The sequence below is a fragment of the Nomascus leucogenys genome, chromosome 22a (genome assembly GCF_006542625.1).
Source record: "Nomascus leucogenys isolate Asia chromosome 22a, Asia_NLE_v1, whole genome shotgun sequence".
NCBI lineage: Eukaryota > Metazoa > Chordata > Mammalia > Primates > Hylobatidae > Nomascus > Nomascus leucogenys.
Genome location: NC_044402.1, coordinates 21,572,050 through 21,595,075, shown reverse-complemented (window position 1 = coordinate 21,595,075; position 23,026 = coordinate 21,572,050). Strand labels below are relative to the sequence as shown.

Here is a 23,026-nt window from a genome sequence, read left to right as displayed (position 1 = left end):
TTTATAAATTACCCAGTCTCAGGTATGTCTTTATTAGCAGCATGAGAACTAAGATAGTGGGATTAAGCTCACTTCTTTGAGGGGAGATTATTTATGTATATTAATTGGAATTCTTCTGTAAGAATGATTTATTTCTTCTCTTTCATTTATTTAATCATTCAATTATATCACTATGGATCATAGCTGTGTATTTTATCTTAAGATTTTAATTGTTTGTGTGTTATATTTTAAAGAACCTTATTACTATTACCATGAACTCATTAAAATAATTGGAAAACAATTATTTCACTGTGTGCTGAAATAGAAAAATAGAATTGAAAATACCCATTATACTCATTCCTGAAGGGTTTGAAAATATTCATCTATGCAGCTATCTGGAGGGATGGGTAGTAGTGCTTTCTCAGTTTGTCGTTTTCACAGATTCTTCTAAAACTTTAATGCATTTGACTTTTCTTGAGTCAAGAAAAATCATATTGCCTTGATACACCCAAGTCATATTGCAAGAGATACTGCCTTGATAAACCCAGGTGGGTAAAATTTTCCTTGTATGTCCAAAAATAAGACACTTAAATTTATAATCAAACTTTTGTCTCTTCTCTTAAATGTGTCTTCATTAATTACCTCCCTTTTATATTCCATTTAGAGTTCTTAAACCATGCATCAAATCATGAGTTTTCTTTCACTAAACACAGAATTTTTCTTTGTGGCACATGCATGCGTTATAATTAAATACCTTCTTTTCAGTACAGTTTCTTAAGAAGTATAAATGCAGATTGTACTAACTATGGATACACTAATGTGTGCTTACCCAGAAAGTGTGACCATAACATTCCTATCTATTGATATTAACGGACAAGCAAACTTGCATTCCCAGTGGCAAGCAGGTTATCTCTCTCTCAAGAGTTTTGTGACTTACCATATTTGTGTTGACATGCTTTCTCTAAAATGATATTATATCACAGTGTTTTGCTCTGTTTTAGTATTACCTGCAGGGCAAAATTATTCTTCTTGACAGTAAATTGTCTCTTGAAATGTCAGTGTTCCCTGCTTTAAAATTCCTTTCATCTGTCATCATACCCCTATCATTCCTTTAATTAGATTTTTCTTAAGTTAGAACAATATTTTAGATTACTTCTCATGGAGGCTTACAAATTAGCCCCTCCTTCTTTTTCCATCCCTTCTTGTTAGCTTTCTTGGGTTTCTTTATTCATCATTAGTGCAGTATACATGGATCTGTAGAAGGCATGGCCTTCCTCTGGCATCTCTCACTATTATGTGAGGCTTTTTCCCTCTGTAGTCTTCCTTAAAAAATGTTCAATAGTCAAAAACTTGCATTTATCACCTCAGGAGGAAAAAAAAAGTACAAATTGTTTTGAAAACTTAACTTGCATCACTCAGGCAAAAAAAAAAAAGTCAAAAAAAGAGGCAAAAAACATGTGTCTGCCACAACTTAGAGACTTTTCCAGGTAAGACATGATAAAATATATCACCAGGACCGATTGCCAAGGACAGATCATTCTTCCTACTCTAATACAGAATTATTTACTAGATAGGAACTATAGGTGATTTTTATTCAGCCATGATTGCTTTGTGCAAATTGAACATGTTGCCAGTTTTTCAACTGGTCTAAGGCATACAGAAAACTTTCTTGTTGGAAGCCTTTCTTGTTCCACCAAAGAGGAGTATAATTATGTAGCTGGAACTAGCTTTAAACATTTTATGCAAGATGAAGAAAAGAAACAAGATATTCAGATGTAATAGGCTTTTACTTAAAGCTCTGGATGATGCTATAACCACCATGTACATTGAAGAAAGTGTTAAGAGAAAGAAAAACCCATGAATTCCTCAATCTATATCCTCTTACTGATTGTACAGACTGTTTTAAATCTGTCTGTACAATCAGTAAGGAGGCAAAAATCACATTTACAAGTGTGAATTGGATAAAAGTCTACTTTATCTTGATTTGATCTTGTAAATGACTTACATGTGCCAAAGAAACCATGCTGAGAGCAACTCTTCTGTTGATTCTGGAGTGATGATGGTAAATTTATAAAAACATCTGAGTTGCATAATGGAAAACACTACAATATGTAAATAGCGTAGATGTGTGATCTTTGACAAATCACTTCATGTCTCTGGTCTATGATCTATAGGATTCATTCCAATTCTAAATTTTCAGTGACTCCAAGGCAATGCTATTTCATATGTGATTCCAAGACCAGCAGCATCAATGTCATCTGGGAGCTGGTAGGAAATGCAATTTTTGTTTTATTATTTATTTATTTATTTATTTTTTGAGATGGAGTCTCGCTCTGTCACCAGGCTGGAGTGCAGTGGTGCAATTTCAGCTCACTGCAACCTCAGCCTCCTGGGTTCAAGCGAGTCTCCTGCCTCAGCCTCTCGAGTAGCTAGGACTAGAGGAGCACACCACCACACCAAGCTAATTTTTGTATTTTTAGTAGAAACAGGGTTTCACCATGTTGGCCAGGCTGGTCTCCATCTTCTGACCTCATGATCTGCCCACCTCGGCCTCCCAAAGTGCTGGGATTCCAGGTGTGAGCCACTGCGCCCAGCCAAAATGCAAATTCTTAGACCTCACTTCAGACGTATGAAATGAGAATCTCTGTGGGTAGGATCAAGTAATCTGTTTTTGCAAGTTCTCCAGGAAATTCTTACAGATATTCAAGTTGAGAAGCACTGCTCTAAGACATTTGTTGTCAGTTGGAAATAAGCAGAAGACACAAATACATAGGCCACAAGGAACAACAAAAGCTATAGTGGGGGAGGGGTTTTTCTCTATGTATAGAAGCAAAAGTTAGACAAAGTTTATAATACATTTCTTGCTGTGTGCAATACATTTTGAACAAATCTAAACAAAATGGATCACAGTTGTTGTCCACTTTGCAATATTCTTTCTCTTTCTTTTGTGAAAGCAGTTGTGTTACTACAGTGCAGTGTACATTCTGACTCCCGAAGAACCAGCAAGAGTGAAAACTGTCCTAAAAAACCTTGTCAAACAATTAGTGCTGACATTCTCACAGCGAACTTATCCTTAAGCGGCACTCTGGAGGCTAGTGCTTCTGCCATGAACCTGATGCAGTTTTCTGATCCCCAAATGCATGAAAGGCCACTTTTCTTCATGACACCTAATATCACACTATGGACTGTATAATGCTGCCAATTCTCTAGCTCCTACATAGGCCCTTGTGAGGAATAGATCCTACTGTTATAACACTACTCACTCTCCCTTTTTGCACAAGGAAAAGTTATGATTCAACAAGAACTTCCTTTGGCACTTATAATATAAACTTTACTACACCTAAGGCAGTATAAAAAAGCAATAGAGAGGGGAGGGAGTCAACCAGAAAAACAAGCCAGAAAGCAAAAGAAAAAAATGATGTCTTCCATAAGGCAAAGGAATTGGACTATCCAGGAAAGAAGATCTGATGATGAGCAAATACAGTCAGCACACTTGGTACCAAGTGGAAGGCCCACAGTTATGCTTCTGAGCACTTTTTATCAATCATTCTTACAGAAACTGTTCACTTAATCAGCAGTTGCAGAGTTTCATTTTAGTAAAAAAAGAAAGAATCTGAAATCCTCAACGTGGCAGAAGTAATGAAGCATTATTCTCATAGTAAGCCCAAAATAAGTCTTTACTGAATACACGAATGAATGAATGAGTGGATAACAATATGTACAATTAGGTTTTGTCAAATACAAAAGCAACACAGAGGAATAAGACTTTATCTCAATTTTTCAAGGATAACAGTTTTATTTTCCCAGTGGATTGTTTAAGGCAAAGGAGATTTTGAGGAGTAATACAGGTGTGAAAACAGTTTAAATGTTCTCAATGGGAAGATACCACATTGTCACTGTAAAAAACTCAGGCCCTGGTGTCATGCTACTTGTGTTCAAATCTGGACTTTACTACTTACAAGATGGATGCTATAACCTCAGTCAGATGAAATGGAGACTAAAAACTAAGAAAGTCTCCATTCCATCAACTTGTTTTGTAGATTAATATGCTAATGAATGTACAGACATTGATACATTGGATACCAGCTCACTCAATTATAAATCCATTTTTATTTTGTCACTATTAAAGGCTTTATGTTACCATATAACCTTTGAATAATCCATTTGTCTAAGAGAGATGAAAAATACTACCTGCTTCTTTTTTACCTAGTGTTTCAATTGCTGACCAGAGATAAGAGGGAAAAATCTTAAGGGAAGGAGACAACAGGCCAGACCTTGTTGCTCACATGTCAGTAAAGACTAAATATTTAAGGAGTTAAAACTCTGGCAATGCTAAACCTGTGACTTTAAACAGTCATCAAGGATTTTTTTCCCCCAGTAATCAAATTTTCCACATCTACTCAAAAAGAGTAAAAAGATTATCATGTTTTTACTAAAAGAAGAAGGAATCAAAACAAAGAAGTCACAATCAGGGCGCATAGAGCGTTCAGAATGAAGCGAAAATGCGTATCACAAAGCTGCAGCTAAGAGGCACCCAGGATCACATGAAAGCTACAGCTTATGAATTGTGCAATCAAAAAAAAAAAAAAAGAAGAAGGAAAGTAGTGGGGAGGTAGTAAGGGAGAGGGGAAGTATGGCGGGTGGAGAGGTGGGAGACGGAGATAAAATGAAAAAAAAATTGCTTGTCTAAAATTTAAATGGTGTTTTCAAAGTACATAGGAGAAAAGCAAAGCCTTTTTAACATCATTATTGATAAAAACTTGTGCTTAAAGGAAACTTTTTTTTATTTGAAGATGAAATTTTGCTCTGCCAAATTTTTAATTAAGCAGTTAAACAAATATAAATGTTTTTCTGAAGAAAAGTAATCAGGACCCTGATACAGAGAAGTGAAATTGTTTAATAAAAAGGTATGAGACAAACCAAGGCAAAAACAATATCCAAAATTGAACAGAGGAGAAAAATTGAACTAATACTGGTAGTTTTTAAAAAGTAATAATTTCATAAGAAATAAATTTGTAATTAGTACAGTATGACATGTCTGGATTTAATATAAAATCGTGGTTATGATAATGTATAAAAATTACATAATAACTCTATGGCAATCATTTCCTCATGTGGATTCAGCTATTCTTTATTAATTTTCAGTTATGTGGGTCATTCTGTATTAAATAAAATTCTAAATAACTTTATAGATGCTTACTTTGATAGAGTCAACCTTGCCTGACAATTACAGGAGAGTCCACTGAGAAGATCAGTGGACAGAATATACTAGAAACAATTTTCAGGTAATACCACCTTACCAGGCTCATTTTTTACTTTTTTCTGCTACATAGTATGCAACTCCTGGAGGTTTCAACTGTTGACCATAATTAGATTGTCCTTTTCTCTGCAGACCTGCAATACCCCATATAGAAATAGCCAGAATATCAAGAATTGGGCTCACTGATGAAGGGAAATATATTGGAAATACGCTCTCAGAGTATTCTTTGATAATTAATGTTAATAAACGAAACAGCACCTAATATTTTCTGAAGCATACTTTATGCCAAGGCGCTCGCTTCCTATGAATTATTATTATTTAATTCTAGCAAACAGCCTATGATTTAGGTATTGGTATGATATCTTTATTATTGATGAAGAGATAGAGGCAAGGATTGATTAAATAAATTACCTGAGGTCACAATGCTGCAGAAGGAAAGCCTGGGTCTCAAAAATGCATACTTGTCATACGTTGATATGCTTATGATATCAAATTGAAGTTCAGTGTAAAAGTTGCTTCTTTTAATTATTTCAGTTTTTATTTTACATAGTAGCTTTTTATGAAATGGACACTTACTGAGTATTATACAATAATTCTAATGCATATGTTAGGAATCAATTGCAGATTTTTTTTCTTATATATGTAATTGGATTACTCACAGAAAATTTAAAATTAAAAAAGATTATACTCTGGGAATTAAAACACGAAACAAAACATCAGCATGTACATTCATCAACTCAGGTAGCTCTGGCAAAAAAAATCAAAGAAAATAAAACATAATTCAGAATACGTCAATGTAAACTTCTTTTTTCTTGATTCTTCATTAAGAACATGATTTTAGCCAACAGAATGGATCTGATCATCTCAAATGATTGTATTTTATGGTCTCTGAAGAGTTCACCCTATTTTACTTATTCAAGTTAAGTGAAAATCAATACCTTTCAACTGATAAAAATCATTACAAAGTTTCTATTAAAAACACAAAATCTTATGGGATAAATTGGGATACAATATTTAAAGAAGGACACAGTTAAATTTAAATTTTGAAAAATGTTTTTTAGTATAAGTTTGTGCCCATGCAATATTTGTGGGGGCAGACACAATATTTGTGGGGACAGACTGAAGCATCTTGTATTTTATTTGGCAGCCATAGTATAAGTACCAAAATGAATCAAATAATTCATAAAGTTTTTGAAGATATGTCAAATGTGTATCTTCTCAAGTAATAAAAGTGGCATTTGATGAAATTCAAAATCTGAAGGATAGACCTTTTTACTCTAGGCTAGACACTTTCATATTCCAGTTTAATTAGCTGCTGAAATGCTTCCTGATGAGCTCCTTTAATGTTTCTTTCTTTTTAAAAATCACTTTGCTCTTTTTTTCCTGGATTATCATATTTAATGTGGTGAAACTGGGACATTTTATTTCATGTTTAGGAAAGGAAGTAGCCTGTTAAATAATTAAATCTAGGATGTGGAATTTTTACAATTGCCTTAAGATGAGGCACTGTTGTACTATCCTGTCTACTGTTCAAAGGGTGTAGATAGAGACATCAGCTTTCCTTACTCAAATCCTGTTAAGATAAGATGAACAAAAGACAAGTCAAAAGTCTCCATCTTGTACCCCACAGGTTATTCTGTTTAGACAGCCTCAAAACCATTCTTTGTAAGATTATTTTACCCTAAGAGTATGCGGGGAAACATTAACCAAAAAAGACCCTATTGAAAGATTACTATCTGCAAGACAAAGCAAATGACTATGTTTCTTTATACTCCATAAATGAATCATAAAATATCTTAGCTGATTTCTCTGACATGTTAAATTAAGAATAACAGTTACTCAGTGGCTAGAATCAAAACATCAAAACAGAATTTGTATTTGTCTCCATACCCAAAACACTTGGCTTGGGTGCATGCTGATAATAATAGTTAATGTTTATAGGGCTCTTATTTTATGCCACTTTTTTTGGTGCTAAATCGCTTAACAAGAGTTATCTTCTTAAACCCACCAACATTATCAAGCAGGTAGTAATATTAGCTCCTTTTAATGATTAGAAGACTTGCCTAAAATCATATAAATAATAAGTGGCAGAACTTCTATAAGATATTTTTCTAGGTGAGAAAAACCCTCTGTAAAGTCGTTAATGGGTAACGTAAATTGTTCCTTAAAACATGGAGAGAGTAGTACATTCTACAGAAGCCTTCTGAACTAAGCTGACAAGCTTCTTTCTAGTCTTTCTATTGGTTAGTTCTAATCCTGATTATTAATAATTAGTTTTTAATCACAATCCAAGAATTTTTTTGGAAAAGAAATAGATTATGGACTCTAACCACATCCAACCTGATATTGTGCTGTTTATTCTTAAGGGATTAACGTGGAATCACTTTCCAGTGCTTTTCAACCTTGGTTGCCTTTAGAAACTTCTGGGAAGCTTTAAGAAATACTGATGCTTGAGTCCTCCACTGGAGTTTATTATTCAATTGATCTAGAATGTGGACCAGGCATCTGGATTCTTAAAGCTTCCTAATTGCTGCAAAAAAAAAAAAAAAAGTTAACATTGTCTCTATATGAAGATAGCTTATTGTGTATACTAAACCAGTGATAAGCCTTAATGCAGTTGTTTACAGCAGTCTTTGAAGGTGTCTGAATAACATTCAAATTGACCCGCAGCTTTTCTAGAGTACGTATGAGCTATTCCTAAAAAGGCATTACTTTTAACAGACATATAACTCAGCTTCTCTTTGGAATACAGAACAAGAAGAGCAGGCTTTATCTGTTCTCAGAGGAGGATCAAAAGAAGAAAGGGGAAAGTTGCAAAATATATGAAGGTATGAATAAAGTTGCTTAAAATCACAGCAATGATAACAGTAAAATTAAAATGAGAAGATATGCTCTCTCCTCAAGAACTAATATTTCAGCAGGCTGCCTGGCTTCTCAATGTCTGGGGATATTAGTGCAGTAATCCCAGTCCCCAGCCCCCAGTTTCTAGCTCCAGCTTCTCATAGCAATTGGCATTCTTATGAGAAAAGCAAATAGGCCCATGCATGAAGCCTTTAGCTCCTTGAGGTTGCCGGAAAGCAAATTAATCCACATGCTAGATTAAAAATATAAAGAGGAAAGCAGGGGGTGGTGACTCTTGTTGGCGGCAGGAGTAGACACTTGATGATCTAAGAATGTGTAAGTGGCTCTTGGCAACAGGAGTTGACTGTGGGCTTTGAGGCCCTCTGGGCTTATTGGCTGTGGGAGTCCTAATTATAGGCATAACAGATAAACTCATCATGACCACAACAAGCTACTTAATCCGGTCCTGCTAATAAAGCCAATTAAATTTGCATTATGAAATGATTTCTAGAATTGAAGGTAGGTGGACTTTTAATTATAGATTGTTTGGAAACATGAAAGATTTTGAATCAAGGGCTTGAAGCATTATCTTTGGTATGTGGTAATAGTTCTGATCCTTCCAAAACCGTCTCCTGTCCCTATAATAGAAAATCAATGAGAAGTGGAGTCAAATTGCTGAATAATTTGGATATAGGAAATTAAGGCTATGTGTTTATATTATTCCTTCCTCTAGACATTCTGTTATTTCTGGTTAATTTTAATCAAGATGCCAAATGGCCTTTTATCTCTCTTTTTTTCAGCACTGATTCTAACTACCTAAGATTTGTCTGAATTTGGATTTTAATAAATGCCTTCTTCTCAACCTCTACAGCTAGCATTTGAACTAGTGGATTAGTAATGAAGATGTATAAAGATAAGGGAAAAGGAACATTAGAATTACCTGTATTAGGTCTGCAGTGTCTGAAGATGTCTACAGTGCTTTGATTTCACACTAGCTGCCTGTGGAAGTCTAAGATGAATAAGTATTAAACTTATTTCAGATTCTGAGATCACAGGGGAAGGAGCCTCATTTAGCCACATGTCTTACTGTAAACACAATTTCCAGTCAATAGAAGTAAAAGAAACATTGCTTCCAAATGTACATTTTGGAATTCCTTCACTGGCTTATTTTTGTTTGTTTTATTTGTTTATCTGCTTGTTTGGCTTTTCTCTGTAAGGTTCCGTCTTTAGATGCATGCAAGAATAGGAAGGTATGTTTCTCTGGAGATGTTAAACAGAAGAATATATATCGGTAAAGTAGATTTAGGTGTAAATTGGTGTGCTGGTTCTCAAATTTTAGTCAGGATCATCTGAAGGGTTTGTTATAAACACAGATTCCTGGACCTTATCTCCATTTTCTGATTCAGTAGGTCTGAGATGATAAATTGTTGGGACCCAACAATTTATCTTTCTAACAAGTGCCCACGTGATGCCGCTGCTGCTGGGCCAGGGATCACACTTTGTACTACAGATCTATTAACACTAATGCAAGAATGACATTGAGGCATATAGTCCAGAAATGCATGACCAGAGAATTCAGGACCTAAAGTCTCATTTGATTTACTCTAAGAATATGATTTCATCAGGGACATCAGATTTTGTAACTTTCCCTTGAACCAATCCAACACATGAGAATGTATTCTGTGATGGCAGTCAATTTCTAACTTCTGTCTAAATGTTACTGGCATTGGTGGTATGAATATATGATATCCTTCCACTTTGTTATTATTATTACCACTACTATTATTATGTCTCCATCATTATGTGGTACAACTGAGGTAAAATTATTGTTACTAGGTTCTAGGCAGGTAAACTCAGTATTATGAATCTTTTTTACTAAATTCCTAAATCCCAGCATTACTGGGTCATGTTAGAGGCATTCCCTAACCTTGAAGATGATATAAATAACCTAAATAACCTCAGCATCAGGCACAGCAAACGTTTCTAATAGTTCTTAAAACCACATTTCTGGAGAAAACCCAGATTCTTGGCCAAAGTTATTGTGTAACTACACATACAAATGGTCACGAAGACCAAGACCTGATATGAATACATAACAGAAACGCAGAGACATAAATCCTTACAACCCAGACAGCAATAGAATCATTGAACAAGCTAAAGCTGACACATCAAACAAGCAAACAAATGAAAAACAACAACGAAAGCCTCCATCTGGGCCAGATGGGTACCAGGGTTTCTATAGTATGTTTCACTTTAATGAACCAATTAAATTTGTTTCAGATACCTATGCATGCCTCATACACAGGGACTTCAAATTCCTTATAAGTTTATTTCTTACCTTATGTTTAGGAAATTTCTCTCCTCCATCATATTCCTACCTATTCCAGCCCTGTGTTACTGGGAGTCTTGGCATATTATGGTCCTTCTAGAGATGATAATTACCAATGATAGATCATAGATATTATGAAATGTTACAGCAGGAAAAGCCTGTGGAGATCAGCAAATTTAATTTTGTTATTTTGCAGCTAAATGTGTTTAGGTAGTGGAGGGTGACAGTCACAGAGCTGGTGAGTGATACAGATCATACAGAAGGGCTGAATTGTGGTTGCCTGCATGGTGCATTTTCCCTTACTCAATATACTTCTTAAGGACTTCAGTTGTTCTGAAATATGCTTGTCAAGTCTAGCCTTATTTAAAGCTCTAGATATTGAAAAATTGATCTATTTTTTGTGTACATTATAGTGGGTATTAGAGTTCTGATTCTCAAAAAAACAGAACCAATATATATAGGTATTTGGCTCTACATCCATCCATCCATCCATCCATCCATCCATCCATCCATCCATCCAATCTATCATCTTTCTATATGGAGAGACTTTTTTCATAGAATTGGTTAATGTGGTTTTTGTTGCTAACAGGATTGAAACCCATAAGGCAAACAAGCAGCCTGGAAATTCATATTGATAAATCAAGGTGAGAATTGATGTTGCAATCTTGAGTCTAAATTTGTCAGCACAAGCCAGCAGCCTGAAAATACTGGCAGGGTTTCTGTGTTTCAGACTTAAGACAGAATTTCTTCTTCCTCTGGAAACCCTTTTTTTATCTCAAGACCTTCAACTGATTGTATGAGGTATACCCACATTGTGGAAGGGAATCTGTTTTATTTAAAGTTAATTGATTGTCAGCTGAGCACGGTGGCTCACAACTGTAATCTCAGTACTTTGGGAGGCCGTGGCACACAGATCACTTAAGGCCACTAGTTTGATACCAGCCTGGCCAACACGGTGAAACCACGTCTCTACTAAAAACACAAAAATTAGCCCACCATGGTGGTGCATGCCTGTAGTACCAGCTACTCAGGTGGCTGGGGCACTAGAATTGCTTGAACTTGAGAGGTGGAGGTTGTAGTGAGTCAAAATCATGCCACTGCACTCCTGCCTGGGTGATACAGGGAGACTCTGTCTCAAAAACTGCTACTACTAATAACAAATAAAATAATAAAGTCAATTGATTGTAAATGTTAATCACATCCACAAATGGCTTCATAGCAATGTCTAGCTTGATGTTGGACTAAACACAATGCTTCATGCTACTAGGCCAACTGTCTCTCCACCCCCTCCACTTCCGGTAGAATTTGCAACCCTAAACTTTGTAGGAATAGCAAATGTGAGGTTAATTTAGAAATTCTGGAGAATTAGTCCCATCTATTCTTTGGGAGTATATTTTTATATATTTTTAACATTTTAAAAAATTTTCTTGAGTAAATTTTCCACCTATATTTTTCCTGTAAAAGAAAGCAAAAAGTTCTTTTCTAACATTTATAAATCATGTAACTTTTGTTTTAAAGATGTGAGTAGATGTAGCCAAAAAATAATTAAAAAAAATATATATTTTACCATATTCTTTTCTGGGAAAAATTATATAATAAGAAATGCAAAAAGGTCTGTAAATTATAGTCATAATTTATTCTAAATCTAATAAATCCAATACTAGGTTTTAAACTTTCCTGAATCTTAATGTTTTAATTACCCTAAATTGAGAGTTCAGGTTTTTTTTTCCCCCCACTTTTGTTTCTAAAAACTGAATAGATTATTTTACATGAACGGTTAAAATCTCGAACCTGTTTTCACACATGCAATCCTATTACCTGAAAATAACACCACCTTCTTCTTCTATATGTATATCTCAAAAATTGTGTTTGTTTGACTAACAAATTTTACTGTGTATGTGTGAGGTTTACAATATGGCATTTTGGGATATATAGAGGTACTAAAGTAGTTACCATAGTGAAGCAATTAACATATCCATCATCATGCATAGTTACCTTTTGAGTGATAAAAGCAGCTAAAATCTTTTTCTTTAACAAAGATCTTAATACAATATCATTTTATCAAGTACAGTCCTCATCTTGTACATTAGATCTCTAGACTTGTTGATGCTACGTATCTGCTTCTTTCTATCCTTTTTCCTATATTTACCCATTTCAGTGCATATCACTCTGTTTCTGGTAACCACTGTTTTATTCTCTAGCTCTGTATATTTGACTTTTTTAAAGATTCTACAAATAAGTAAAATTATCTAATAGATTTTTTTCTGTGTCTGGCTTATTTCTGGATCTGGCTTTAAAAACTACATCAAGTGTCATGACCTCAATCTGCGATTCTACCTGCTACTAAATCACTCTCTACTCAGTTTCCCTGACAACATTTTGTTCTCCAGTCTTATCTTATTAGGAATAGCTACCATATGTTAGGCGCCTACTATGTGTCAGGCACTTGCTTAACATGGTCACATTTAGTCTTCACAAAAGCCCTAAATAATTGATATAAAGTTCCTTATTTTAGAGATAAAAGGCTGAGTGATAAATCACTTAAAGGAGCCAAAATCTTACAGTTTATAATACGCAAAGACAGAATTTAAACCCCCTACTAGCTATCTGTATTTCTCCACCCACTTAGAGCTCTGCCAAAACCGGTACTATATTTTATTTATTCATTTATGCCCAGCTCTAAATGCAGCCCATGAAACATGGTAATTATTTAATAACTCAAGTGATTGAATGAATGGGTGGTTGAATGATTGAATAGATAAGTTCCTTTTTTAAAGCCTAAGTCTTTTCACAGCAAATTTGAGGAGAGTCGCAAAGTATAAAAACTCAAATTAATATCATTTATTATCCAGTTCTCTTATAGATCCTATAACAAAATTTCTTCCTAGAGGTTAGTGGCTTTTTACCTTAGACACTAGGTTAACAGGCAATTACCTCTTTATTGTGAAGAATGTGAAGGTTATCATAACAAATGATAGAAAAATTCAACTAAAAGAATACATCCTGTGAAATACAACAGTCCAAGGGGAGAAGCTATTCAACACTGCGCCTTATTCTTCCACAAAACATATGAGTAAGATACATCTAATCACGTATAATTAACATTTATAAAGCCCATACAAACTTACTTGAAATTTTGCCAGGTAAAAAGTAGGATGAATCAGCTAATATGCATCTTGATCATTTATAATAGAGTGGCATTTTATGTTTGCCTGCTTTGCAACCCTGTACAGACAAATTTCCAGAAGCTTAATGTCATGTCATGTCCAGCTTCTTGAAAAAAGGACTATGATCCTTTCAAAAGGCCTATGATTATGATTCCAATGAATAAATATTATTTCAAACATAAAAAATGTGGGTCATAAAATCAGAAGCTTACATTCTATTAGTTCATGATGAACATAAAATGATTTAATCCAGGAGCATATATGTTAGTTTATGATACCAAAATTTAAGTAACATGTCCTTCCCTTACCCAGTGTTATTTCTAGGTGGCAACCTGTACAGTGCATTTAAGAAATCTACTACATTGATATTCTATGGACTATTGAAGGCAGTAAGGGTTTTTCTGAATGTACTTGATAGAAAAGAAATTCTTTTAAAATTTCTAAGCTTGAATTTGTGCCTTCTCAGATATTTTCCCAGAAGTTAATGACAATCATTGAAGACTCCTTGTAGAAGAGTATAAAATATTTTGTAGGAAATTGAGGATTTTATTGGACAAATTTTTAGAAAGCTAATATCATGACTTCGGTAAAAAAATAAACAAAAGATTTTATTAACTCATTAATTAATGAGAGAAACAGTAAGATGGTACAGCTGTTTTGGAAGGGAATATAAAGAACACAAACAGATAATCAGGAATGATGACAATGAATTTATGACTAGATGTGCAATTAGTCAACATCTATAAGGCAATAATCAACTATAATCCATCAGACAGAACTTATTTGCATTTCTATGGACTGGAATTATTTGCATTATTATGAGATCTCTACAACTCAGAGTTACAAATAACCCAAGGACAATGAGAGATGAAGATCTGCCATAAAAGTAAGCTTGACAGAATAGGGCATTCGGCTGGTTTTTTGCTCATTTCAAAATCTTTTACAACATGGCCTTATACTTGAACAACAGATTTTGGAAAAGTTGAAACTTGATAGGCAGTTTGTTGGTAGTTGAGTCTTTGTGGGATATGGGATGTCAGACTGTGTTAAGGTTCTAGAGAAGGGAATGAGGCTACTTTGCACGAATCAAAGGTAGGGGTTTTCTATGGTTTCTGAACTAGAGTGCGTGAGGTAGGAAGAAGAGGAACAGGTAAGTGGGGAAGTTTGTCAGGCTCAGTACGAACCGTTCACCAACTCATCTGAAGTCTCAGCTTCAATAAAGCAACTAAAATGGCAAAACCTTGGTGTGATTGGATATGTAGTGAAATCTGATAGAAAGAACAGTTCACCGGTGTGTTGGGTGTTAGTATTGGACAGGGAGAGCATGTGGGAGTTCAGGAATAGAAGAGCAGAGGGACTTGGAGGGTTCTTATGAAGGTTGGGAAGAAGCTTAGTGCTTATTAAGGCCATTGTGGAATCCAAGCAGTGAGGCAATCCTGTTGCTCTCCAAAGGATCAGAGAGGTGTCAGCCCACTTTGGGATTATATATAAGATACTGAAGGCAATATCTATCACAAAAGTTATTTTGAGTAATAAAATATGTATGTCACCGTTTTGAAGATTTTACTTGGAAATTAATTTGTGTACTTTATGTAGACAGTTGGTTTCGTGCATATCAGGCCCACAATGAATGTTAATTTCCTCCCTGACATACCCAATTTCTGCCTTGATACTATTGCTGTAATTATTTCAGAGACCCTCAAATGCCTTTCTTTCTTCTCTTTCCTTATCTAATAAATTTCAACCAAATCCTGCCAGTCCCATGGAGTTTACTCTGAGTATTCTTGTGGACGTTAATCTCCTTTCTCTGAAGATTTATAATACTTAGAACCATACCCTGAAATCTCAGTTGTGCTCTTCTCAGTTTGATCATAGGCTCGTAAAAGGCCTAGAACATAATACATATTATATCTATGTTTCTTCTTAAGTACAAAAATTCTTCATTTAAGGGGTATAAGTTCTTATTAATGAATTCTGAAGAAAATGAGAGGTATGCAAAAACAATTAGAAGTGTTCTTTTATGACCTCTAGGAATTTATATTAAGAATGACATAATCAAATCTTCTCCATAAATCCGAGTGAGGATCAGGTTAAATAACATTCCAAAATCATTTGCTGACAAATGTTGATATATTGGGCATTGCCATATTCATTATCTCACTTAATTCTGCTTATTTTCCTTGAAGTAAAAATTTTAAGAAATGAAAATGGATGCAGAAGTTAAAATGATCACTAAATGGCAGTTATTGAGTGCCAGTGTAATAAATTGTATTAATCTGTTCTCATGCTGCTAACAAAGATATACCAAAGACTGGGTAATTCATAAAGAAAAGAGGTTTAATGGATTCATGATTCCACATGGCTGGGGGATGCCTTACAATCATGGTGGAAGGAAAAGGAGGAAAAAGGCACATCTTACATGGCAGCAGGCAAGAGAGCTTATGAGGGGAACTCCCATTTATAAAACCATCAGATTTCATGAGACTTATTCACTACCACAAGAACAATGTAAAGGAAACTGCCTCCATAATTCAATTATCTCCACCTTGCCCCATCCTTGACATGTGGGGATTATTACAATTCAAGGTGAGATTTGGGTAGGGACACAGCCAAACCATATTAGAAGTAGTAATCAACACCTCTGATTTCTGATAACAGGTTGCTTGTATCACAGTTAGCTCCCAGTTATGTTTGGGTTACACTTAAATAATTCAGCGGAGATCTCAGGCCATAGTAGAATGTATCTAGAATCAGCCCTCCTGGTAAACATCTTTTTATTTTTCTCTTCTCCTCTCATTTTATTCAATATGCTTCTTTCTTTTTTCCTGTAACCACAAGGTAATGTAGATGAAAATAAAGGTGGATTCCAATTATAAACTATATATTCGACCATAAACAAATCAATTAACTTATGATACTCCTATCTGAATAGTCTAAGTATCCTTAGTTGGAATATTACTTTAGTGATAAAACATTAATCACTGAAGTTTATTAATAATCAATAGATACTATAGAAAGCTAATGTATTATTTTCATTTTCCCAATTTCACTTTTTTTTTCTGCTGCTGTTTATATCTTGGATCTTCCAATGCCACTGAAATGAGCTACTTAACTCTCTGCTGACGCTCAGGTCTTAAATAATTTAGATGGCGACCTAAATTAGTCTTTGGATTGTCTCAATCCCTAGAAAGTGTGGAATATCTTCTCCAGTTGTTGCCTTTCACAAGATGTATTATTTTAGTTGACTTTTTCTATCAATTCTTTTTTTTTTTTTTTTTTATTATACTTTAGGGTTTTAGGGTACATGTGCACAATGTGCAGGTTTGTTACATATGTATCCATGTGCCATGTTGATTTCCTGCACCCATTAACTCGTCATTTAGCATTAGGTGTATCTCCTAATGCTGTCCCTCCCCCCTCCCCCCACCCCACAACAGTCCCTGGAGTGTGATGTTCCCCTTCCTGTGTCCATGAGTTCTCATTGTTCAATTCCCACCTATGAGTGAGAACATGCGGTGTTTGGTTTTTTGTCCTTGCGATAGTTTACTGAGAATGATGTTTTCCAGTTTCATCCATGTCCCTACAAAGGACACGAACTCATCATTTTTTATGGCTGCATAGTATTCCATGGTGTATATGTGCCACATTTTCTTAATCCAGTCTATCGTTGTTGGACATTTGGGTTGGTTCCAACTCTTTGCTATTGTGAATAGTGCTGCAATAAACATACGTGTGCATGTGTCTTTATAGCAGCATGATTTATAGTCCTTTGGGTATATACCCAGTAATGGGATGGCTGGGTCAAATGGTATTTCTAGTTCGAGATCCCTGAGGAATCGCCACACTGACTTCCACAATGGTTGAACTAGTTTACAGTCCCACCAACAGTGTAAAAGTGTTCCTATTTCTCCACATCCTCTCCAGCACCTGTTGTTTCCTGATTTTTTAATGATGGCCATTCTAACTGGTGTGAGATGGTATCTCACTGTGGTTTTGATTTGCATTTCTCTGATGGCCAGTGATGATGAGCATTTCTTCATGTGTTTTCTGGCTGCATAAATGTCTTCTTTTGAGAAGTGTCTGTTCATGTCCTCTGCCCACTTTTTGATGGGGTTGTTTGTTTTTTTCTTGTAAATTTGTTTGAGTTCATTATAGATTCTGGATATTAGCCCTTTGTCAGATGAGTAGGTTGCAAAAATTTTCTCCCATTCTGTAGGTTGCCTGTTCATTCTGATGATAGTTTCTTTTGCTGTGCAGAAGCTCTTTAGTTTAATGAGATCCCATTTGTCGATTTTGGCTTTTGTTGCCATTGCTTTTGGTGTTTTAGACATGAAGTCCTTGCCCACGCCTATGTCCTGAATGGTATTGCCTAGGTTTTCTTGTAGGATTTTAATGGTTTTAGGTCTAACATATAAGTCTTTAATCCATCTTGAATTAATTTTTGTATAAGGTGTAAGGAAGGGATCCAGTTGCAGCTTTCTACATATGGCTAGCCAGTTTTCCCAGCACCATTTATTAAATAGGGAATCCTTTCCCCATTGCTTGTTTTTGTCAGGTTTGTCAAAGATCAGATAGTTGTAGCTATGCGGCATCATTTCTGAGGGCTCTGTTCTGTTCCATTGATCTATGTCTCTGTTGTGGTACCAGTACCATGCTGTTTTGGTTACTGTAGCCTTGTAGTATAGTTTAAAGTCAGGTAGCGTGATGCCTCCAGCTTTGTTCTTTTGGCTTAGGATTGACTTGGCGATGCGGGCTCTTTTTTGGTTCCATATGAACTTTAGAGTAGTTTTTTCCAATTCTGTGAAGAAAGTCATTGGTAGCTTGATGGGGATGGCATTGAATCTATAAATTACCTTGGGCAGTATGGCCATTTTCACGATATTGATTCTTCCAACCCATGAGCATGGAATGTTCTTCCATTTGTTTGTATCCTCTTTTATTTCATTGAGCAGTGGTTTGTAGTTCTCCTTGAAGAGGTCCTTCACATCCCTTGTAAGTTGGATTCCTAGGTATTTTATTCTCTTTGAAGCAATTGTGAATGGGAGTTCACTCATGATTTGGCTCTCTGTTTGTCTGTTATTGGTGTACAAGAATGCTTGTGATTTTTGTACATTAATTTTGTATCCTGAGACTTCGCTGAAGTTGCTAATCAGCTTAAGGAGATTTTGGGCTGAGACAATGGGGTTTTCTAGATATACAATCATGTCATCTGCAAACAGGGACAATTTGACTTCCTCTTTTCCTAATTGAATACCTTTTATTTCCTTCTCCTGCCTGATTGCTCTGGCCAGAACTTCCAGCACTATGTTGAACAGGAGCGGTGAGAGAGGGCATCCCTGTCTTGTGCCAGTTTTCAGAGGGAATGCTTCCAGTTTTTGCCCATTCAGTATGATATTGGCTGTGGGTTTGTCGTAGATAGCTCTTATTATTTTGAGATATGTCCCATCAATACCTAATTTATTGAGAGTTTTTAGCATGAAGGGTTGTTGAATTTTGTCAAAGGCCTTTTCTGCATCTATTGAGATAATCATGTGGTTTTTGTCTTTGGTTCTGTTTATATGTTGGATTACATTTATTGATTTGCGTATGTTGAACCAGCCTTGCATCCCAGGGATGAAGCCCACTTGATCATGGTGGATAAGCTTTTTGATGTGCTGCTGGATTCGGTTTGCCAGTATTTTATTGAGGATTTTTGCATCAATGTTCATCAAGGATATTGGTCTGAAATTCTCTTTTTTGGTTATGTCTCTGCCAGGTTTTGGTATCAGGACGATGCTGGCTTCATAAAATGTGTTAGGGAGGATTCCCTCTTTTTCTATCGATTGGAATAGTTTCAGAAGGAATGGTACCAGTTCCTCCTTGTACCTCTGGTAGAATTCGGCTGTGAATCCATCAGGTCCTGGACTCTTTTTGGTTGGTAAGCTATTGATTATTGCCACAATTTCAGAACCTGTTATTGGTCTATTCAGAGATTCAACTTCTTCCTGGTTTAGTCTTGGAAGGGTGTATTTGTCGAGGAATTTATCCATTTCTTCTAGATTTTCTAGTTTATTTGCATAGAGGTGTTTGTAGTATTCTCTGATGGTAGATTGTATTTCTGTGGGATCGGTGGTGATATCCCCTTTTTCGTTTTTTATTGCATCTATTTGATTCTTCTCTCTTTTCTTCTTTATTAGTCTTGCTAGCGGTCCATCAATTTTGTTGATCTTTTCAAAAAACCAGCTCCTGGATTCATTAATTTTTTGAAGGGTTTTTTGTGTCTCTATTTCCTTCAGTTCTGCTCTGATTTTAGTTATTTCTAGCCTTCTGCTAGCTTTTGAATGTGTTTGCTCTTGCTTTTCTAGATCTTTTAATTGTGATGTTAGGGAGTGGTTCTCCCAGCACGCAGCTGGAGATCTGAGAACGGTCAGACTGCCTCCTAAAGTGGGTCCCTCACCCCTGAGCAGCCTAACTGGGAGGCACCCCCCCCCAGTAGGGACAGACTGACACCTCATTCAACCCGGTACTTCTCTGAGACAAAACTTTCAGAGGAACTATCAGACAGCTGAATTTGTGGTCTCACGAAAATCCGCTGTTCTGCAGCCACCGCTGCTGACACCCAGCCAAACAGGGTCTGGAGTGCACCTCTAGTAAACTCCAACAGACCTGCAGCTGAGGGTCCTGTCTGATAGAAGGAAAACTAACAAACAGAAAGGACATCCACACCAAAAACCCATCTGTACATCACCATCATCAAAGACAAAAAGTAGATAAAACCACAGAGATGGGGAAAAAACAGACCAAAAAAACTGGAAACTCTAAAAAACAGAGCACCTCTCCTCCTCCAAAGGAACGCAGTTCCTCACCAGCAACGGAACAAAGCTGGATGGAGGATGACTTTGATGAGTTGAGAGAAGAAGGCTTCAGACGATCAAACTACTCTGAGCTACGAGAGGAAATTCAAAACAACAGCAAAGAAGTTAAAAACTTTGAAAAAAAATTAGAAGAATGGATAACTAGAATAACCAATGGAGAGAAGGGCTTCAAGGAGCCAATGGAGCTGAAAGCCAAGTTTCGAGAACTACGCGAAGATTGCAGAAGCCTCAGTAGCAGATGCGATCAACTGGAAGAAAGGGTATCGCTGATGGAAGATGAAATGAATGAAATGAAGAGAGAAGGGAAGTTTAGAGAAAAAAGGATAAAAAGAAATGAACAAAGCCTCCAAGAAATTTGGGACTATGTGAAAAGACCAAACCTACGTCTGATTGGTGTACCTGAAAATGATGGGGAGAATGGAACCAAGTTGGAAAACACTCTGCAAGATATTATCCAGGAGAACTTCCCCAATCTAGCAAGGCAGGCCAGCATTCAGATTCAGGAAATACAGAGAACGCCACAAAGATACTCCTCGAGAAGGGCAACTCCAAGACACATTATTGTCAGATTCACCAAAGTTGAAATGAAAGAAAAAATGTTAAGGGCAGCCAGAGAGAAAGGTCGGGTTACCCACAAAGGGAAGCCCATCAGACTAACAGCTGATCTCTCAGCAGAAACTCTACAAGCCAGAAGAGAGTGGGGGCCGATATTCAACATTCTTAAAGAAAAGAATTTTCAACCCAGAATCTCCTATCCCGCCAAACTAAGCTTCATAAGTGAAGGAGAAATAAAACACTTTACAGACAAGCAAACGCTGAGTGATTTTGTCACCACCAGGCCTGCCCTAAAAGAGCTCCTGAAGGAAGCACTAAACATGGAAAGGAACAACCGGTACCAGCCACTGCAAAAACATGCCAAATTGTAAAGACCATCGAGACTAGGAAGAAACTATAGCAACTAACGAGCAAAATAACCAACTAACATCATAATGACAGGATCAGATTCACACATAACAATATTAACGTTAAATGTAAATGGGCTAAATGCTCCAATCAAAAGACACAGACTGGCAAACTGGATAAGGAGTCAGGACCCATCAGTGTGCTGTATTCAGGAAACCCATCTCACGTGCAGAGACACACATAGACTCAAAATAAAGGGATGGAGGAAGATCTATCAAGCAACTGGAAAACAAAAAAAGGCAGGGGTTGCAATCCTAGTCTCTGATAAAATAGACTTTAAACCAACAAAGATCAAAAGAGACAAAGAAGGCCATTACATAATGGTAAAGGGATCAATTCATCAAGAAGAGCTAACTATCCTAAATATATATGCACCCAACACAGGAGCACCCAGATTCATAAAGCAAGTCCTGAGTGACCTACTAAGGGACTTAAACTCCCACACAATAATAATGGGAGATTTTAACACCCCACTGTCAGCATTAGACCGATCAACGAGACAGAAGGTTAACAAGGATATCCAGGAATTGAACTCAGCTCTACATAAAGTGGACCTAATAGACATCTACAGAACTCTCCACCCCAAATCAACAGAATATACATTTTTTTCAGCACCACACCACACCTATTCCAAAATTGACCACATAGTTGGAAGTAAAGCTCTCCTCAGCAAATGTAAAAGAACAGAAATTATAACAAACTGTCTCTCAGACCACAGTGCAATCAAACTAGAACTCAGGATTAAGAAACTCACTCAAAACCGCTCTACTACATGGAAATTGAACAACCTGCTCCTGAATGACTATTGGGTACATAATGAAATGAAGGCAGAAATAAAGATGTTCTTTGAAACCAACGAGAACAAAGACACAACATACCAGAATCTCTGGGACACATTCAAAGCAGTGTGTAGAGGGAAATTTATAGCACTAAATGCCCACAAGAGAAAGCAGGAAAGACTTTTTCTATCAATTCTTATGATAACCTTCTCATTCTTCAAATAAAGAAAAGAACTGTATCAAGCATATAAAAACAAAGACAAACCCTTACACCTTCCGCATAATGTATTAAAGAGAAATAACTTTACACAGAGAGCTATAGCCAAGTCCCCCGAAACCAGACAGGCTACCCAAGAACAGCTAAAAGAGCACACTCACCTGTGTGGCAAAATAGTGAGAAGATTCATGAGTAGCGGTGACAAGCCTACCGAGAGCCTGGTGATAGCTGGTTGTCCAAGATGGAATCTTAATTCAACTTTAAACTTACCCACAGAATTACTAAATCTTCCTATAAGTTTAACTGTTAGTCTAAAGAGGGACAGCTCTTTAGACCCTAGGAAACAACCTTCCTACAGAGAGTAAAAAATATTACCACCATAGTTGGCCCCAAAACAGCCACCTATTAAGAAAGCATTTAAGCTCAACATCTAACTAGCTTAGACTCTAATCACTCTACTGAACTCCTAACATCACATTGGACTAATCTATTATTTAATAGAAGCAATAATGTTAATATAAGTAAAATGAAGTTTTTCTCCATTGCATAAGCTTACATCAGACTGGAATAACACACTGACAGTTAACAGCCTAATATTAAACAATATAATAAGCACTCTATTATTTACAATGTTAAC

At 36.1% G+C, this 23,026-nt stretch overlaps 1 long non-coding RNA gene across 1 annotated transcript; it reads right to left on the bottom strand.

Moving 5' to 3' along the window:
• Nucleotides 1–12,235: 12,235 nt before the first annotated feature.
• On the bottom strand, nucleotides 12,236–22,920 carry LOC115832380. The gene is made up of 3 exons (XR_004027870.1): nucleotides 22,835–22,920; nucleotides 20,212–20,221; nucleotides 12,236–12,246 (listed from the first exon to the last, which is right to left on the bottom strand). It is a non-coding gene; the product is annotated as an uncharacterized LOC115832380 (long non-coding RNA).
• Between the last annotated feature and the right edge of the window lie 106 nt (nucleotides 22,921–23,026).